Source organism: Corylus avellana, chromosome ca7, assembly GCF_901000735.1.
Source record: "Corylus avellana chromosome ca7, CavTom2PMs-1.0".
NCBI classification, from domain to species: Eukaryota; Viridiplantae; Streptophyta; class Magnoliopsida; order Fagales; family Betulaceae; genus Corylus; species Corylus avellana.
Genome location: NC_081547.1, coordinates 28836142 through 28841691, shown reverse-complemented (window position 1 = coordinate 28841691; position 5550 = coordinate 28836142).

Genomic DNA, 5550 nt, shown 5'->3' with positions numbered 1-5550 from the left:
TTCACAACGATTGTCATCGTATATTAGAAAGCAATAGACAATCACCAATGCTTCAACTTGAGGCTTTTATATATATATATATATAGATGCTTTCATTGTTAACGATATAAATCCTTCAAAGTAAATGTTGATTTCGTATTCTCTAAATCAAGGGATTTAGAATCCCATCAACAAGGAACAAACTTCAATCTTTAGTTCCAATTGCAAGGTAGCTTCATTTTTAATTACAGGGAATGATCATTCCCATTCTTAATCCGAAAGGAAGAAGAAGTGGGTGATTCTTTAAATGAAAAGGTGGTGGGCTCCTAGGAACAAACCCAAAACAAACTAAAACAGTACAAAAATAGTTACAAAATGAAGGAAATTGGTCAAACAAGTGACCCGATCCTCTTTATTGGCTACTCAAGGCGGTTATAAAAGCAAAAGAGGCATAGATTAAGGCGAACCTATCTGAACATCCACTTAGAACCAACAACAACTACTGGAAAGAGATTGAAGTCGAAAATGCACTATAGTAGTTCGATGTAGGGACTACAAGAAAGAGAGGAACCAACGCAATTTTGATTTCAAAAGTCTTCACTATAAGATCAAATCGTTAAAAAGTTCAGAGACAGCAACGCACAAAACAAACAAGCAGCAAAATAAAAAAAGAGCTAAAAATCACAAGGAAAATAAAAATACATGCAAAATAAAGAAAACTGTAAAAAAGCCCACGGAGCAACAACTTGAACGGAGGATGAGGCGAATGGAGGCAGGCGGGAGATCATCTAGCAGCAACTTGGAGGACACATAGTGGCGCATGGTGGCTGGAACAAGGCAATAATGGCATCAACAGAAAGCTGGGAGGTTAGGGAAGACTCTGGTGTGACACGTTAGAGCTGAGGAGGAAGGGTTAACAGATTTGGCGTGAAAAAATCCGGAGTTGAGAACCACTGTAGAATCAAGAACGACAGTACATGGGGTGGAAAACACCTAGAGGGGGCAGATCAAGCGAGGCAAAGTATGAGGAGGAAGAAGGAATGACGGCACTACTACTTGAAGGAGGAAAAAAAAAAGAATTGCTGTTAGTAGGTAATTTAACACTTATTTTCGCTATGAAATTGCTGTTTGAAGTTGCATTCCGAATCCTTGCTCCCCATTTGAGAAATTCATTTCAATTCACACGCCTTGGCACTTCGCATGAGTGAAACAATTTATTGGTCTTTAGCTGGTTGCTTTTTGCTGTCTCGGTATTCCAGTTCAGAGTTTGGATTGTTTTGAAACACTTGCAGTGGCCGGTCTAATATTGTTGACTTGGAATTTTCAATACTAATGCTGCACGACCAAATATAGCACTCCATGCAATGAAATATTGTGCCAAAATATGAAATATTTCATACTACAAATGAAACAACTACATTTCATATTAACTTAAAAAAAGAAAAAAAAAAAAGAAAAAAAGAAGAAGTGCATCCATACAATTTATCTATACAGTTAATGGCAGTACAGTGCATTAAACAGAAGTAGAGACAATCCCCAACAATCATTATAAGTAGTAGCCGACTACTTCTTATTATTATTGCATCAAGTTCAATAAAAAACAACAATTCCACCACAAAAGTGCAACTGCAGCAGCGAGCCATCACCTTCACCGCCCACTTAGATCGGGATACTCCTCCTGAGGGGTTGTTCTAAAACTGCTGCTATTGGTTGTACCTCTTCCGCATTATATTCCTCAACCCACACGAAGCTCCTTGAGTGGCCCTGCTAAACACCAACTACGCATTACAATAACATTACTTTAATAAATTAATTGAGGTCATTAATATTCACCTGCCAAGCGGACACCTACAGAATCGACGGCCTTAGTTATTCTGTGTCTTGGCCATAAACAGTTTCATTTTTGCAGCCCCACATGTCCATAGAGGTGTCATATATTATGTCTACTAGCTTAGAGCCCGCGCCACGCGCCGGGTTTTTTTTTTTTTTTTTTATTTTGTAATTTACTCAAAAATTCTTTAAAAGATTATCAACAACAATTTTTATTTTTTTCTCTTAATTAACTAATTAGCTACTAAAAATGACAAATATTCATAAGATCATTTTAAACCTTAGTTTTACTCAATACATATCTAATAAATTTAAAAATTCATAAATTTTAGTTCTTATAAACTGAAACATATTAAATATTTATTCCCATATATATAGTTTAAAACGAAATATAAAGGAAAAAAATTCAAAATAAAAAAATAGATTAATCAATTATACAAAATGATTGATTAATCATTATATTCCAACAATGACACCACTTCTCCTCCACTACACAATCCATTATGGTAAACTTGTCTTTCAGGAGTTGAACTTTCTCCTCATAAACAATTTTTTTGAGAAATTTTTCTATTACACTAACAAAAATAAAGAAGTGTTCTAAAATATATGAGCATATTGATATTTGATTACAGTTATGTTTACTAATTTTGTAAACAAAAGAATGTTGGTAGTTTAATTTTTCTTTTTAAAAATGAAAGAGATAAAAAACATTGGCAGGAATATTGACATAATCTAATTATACATCGAACCAAAAATAATGATGAAACTTTTTCACTATCATTTCCCTTAATTCAACGTGAAATTTACAAAAGAAAACTAATCAATTTGAATAAATAATATATAAATTAGTATAAAATTTAAGGGAAAAAAATGGAAGAACATAACCACTTTTTTTTCTTTTTACAACCATCCTTCACATATATAAAGTAAATGAAACTAATTTTAAGACATACAGGAAAACAAAGACAAAAAAATCTACACAATGAACATTGACATAATCTAAAAAAGCATCCTACACAGTACCAAAAATAATGATAAGAAACTCTTTCACTATCATTTCCTAATTCAATGTGAAATTTACAAAAGAAAAATATTCAATTTGAATAAATAATATATAAATTAGTAGAAAATTTAAGGGAAATAAAATAAAAAACTAAAAATAAAGATAAAATAAAAAACTAAAAATAAAATTTTAATATAATTGAAAGAATTGTCTTTTTCTACTGTATATGTTTCTCGATTCCAATGAAACCTTAAAAACCAATGTCATCCATTAATTAAGCATGTAAACAGATAAAAAAAATTAAATCACTCAATGAACAACAACATGTACAAACTAAAAAATTATCAACAAAAAATAACGATAAGAAACTCTCTCTCATTATTATTTCTTGAGTTCAATGTAAAATTTACCAAAGAAAAGTAATCATTTGAATAAAAAATAATATATAAATTAGAAGAAAAAAATAAGGGACAAAAAAAAAATGGAAGAACATAAGCACCGGAAATAAAGATAAAAAAAAGGAAAAAAAAATGAAAATACTAATTGAAAATAACTATTCTAGATTAAAAAAAACTGTAGTATAATTTTTCATTAAGAAACAACGATTGGAAAATTGAAAAGAACTGTTCTAGAAAAAATATATATATAAAAAAAAGAACTATAGTATAATTTTTTATTGAGAAACAGCAATGCAAATCTCTCTCTCTCTCTCTCTCTCTCTCTTGTCTTTTTCTAAATTGATTGTAAAATTTACAAAGAAACATTGAGATATAAATAGAAAGTAAGAGAAGACAAAAAAATTAGAAAAAAGTATAAGGTACAAAAACAAAAATGGAAGAACATAAGCACCGAAAATAAAGATAAAAAAAAAAGAATAAAATGAAAATACTAATGTAATTGAAAATAACTATTCTACTCTTCATTGAGAATAATATAATTTTTCATTGAGAAACAACGATTGGAAAATTTAAAAGAACTGTTCTTGCAAAAAAATAAAATAAAGAAAAGAAATTATTGAGAAACAACGATTAGAAACTCTCTCTTGTAGTCTTGTCTTTTTCTTGATTTGAGTGTGAAATTGACAGAGGAACATTGAGATATAAATAGAAAGCAAGAGAAGAGAAAAATAAAAATAAACAGAGAGAGAAAGAATTTGAGAACCTTTTGTTTTCTTCATTAAGACAATTAAATATATTACAAATAAAACTCATATATTTTAATTGTCTCATATTGAGATATAAACATAAAGGAAGAGAAGATAAAAAGAAAATTAAATAAAGAGAGAGAAATAGAGAATTTGAAAACCTTTTATTTTCTTCATTAAGACAATTCAATGCATTATGATGATGATGAATATATATATATAATAATATATCTCACATTAAGATATAAACATAAAGCAAGAGAAGATAAAAAGAAAATTAAATAAAGAGAGAGAAATAGAGAATTTGAAAACCTTTTGTATTCTTCATTAAGACAACTCAATGCATTACAAATAAAAAATCAAAAAATTGGTTCAAACATAAATTATGGGAGAGAGAGAGAGAGAGAGATTTAAGACATTTAAGTGGAGAAAATTATGGGAGAGAGAGAGAGAGACAAAATTATGGGAGAGAGAAATAGTTAAGACACTTAAACCATATAATTAGTTTAGAGAGAGAAGAAAAGGTTCAAATATAAAATTATATTAAAAAAAACGGTTGAAACATAAATTATGAGAGAGAGAGAGAGAGAGATTATGGGAGAGTGAGAATTATCACAATTAATTAAAAAAAGAAAAAAAGAAAAGAAAAAGGAATTCAGATATAAAATTATGGGAGAGAGATTTAAGACAATTAAGTGGGGATAGAGAAAGAGAGAGAGAGAGAGAGAGAGAGAGAGAGAAAAAAACGATTGAAACACAAATTATGGGAGAGAGTTAGGACAATTAATTTTTTTAAAAAAAAAAAAACGATTGAAACACAAATTATGGGAGAGTGAAAGTTAGCACAATTAATTGTCTTAAACCATAGAATTAGTTTAAGACATTTAAATTGAGATAGAGGGAGAAAGAGAGAGATTTAAGACAATTAAGTGGAGATAGAGGGAGAGAGAGAGAGAGAGAAAGAGAGAGAGACAAAAAACGGTTGAAACACAAATTATGGGAGAGAGTTAGCAGAATTAATTTTAAAAAAAAAACGGTTGAAACACAAATTATGGGAAAGAGATTTAAGACAATTAAATGGAGATAGAGAGAGAGAGAGAGAGAAAAAAAATGGTTGAAACACAAATTATGGGAGAGAGTTAGCACAATTAATTTAAAAATAAAAATAAAAAACGATTGAAACACAAATTATGGGAGAGTGAGAGTTAGCACAATTAATTATCTTAAACCAAAGAATTAGTTTAAGACATTTAAGAGGAGAGAGAGAGAGAGAGAGAGAGACAAAAACGGTTGAAAGATAAATTATGGGAGAGTGAGAGTTAGCACAATTAATTAAATGTCTTAAACCATTGAATTAGTTGAAGACATTTTTCTCAAAAAAGTTTAAGACATTTAAGTTGAGATAGAGGGAGAGAGAGAGAGAGACGTGGGAAATAGAGTTAGGAGGACACGTGTCGCAATTCTAAGCATTCCCTACGTCAAAACTCGGCTTTTATATATATATATTAAATGGAGATAGAGAGAGAGAGAGAGAGAGAGAGAGAGAGAAAACGGTTGAAACACAAATTATGGGAGAGAGTTAGCACAATTAATT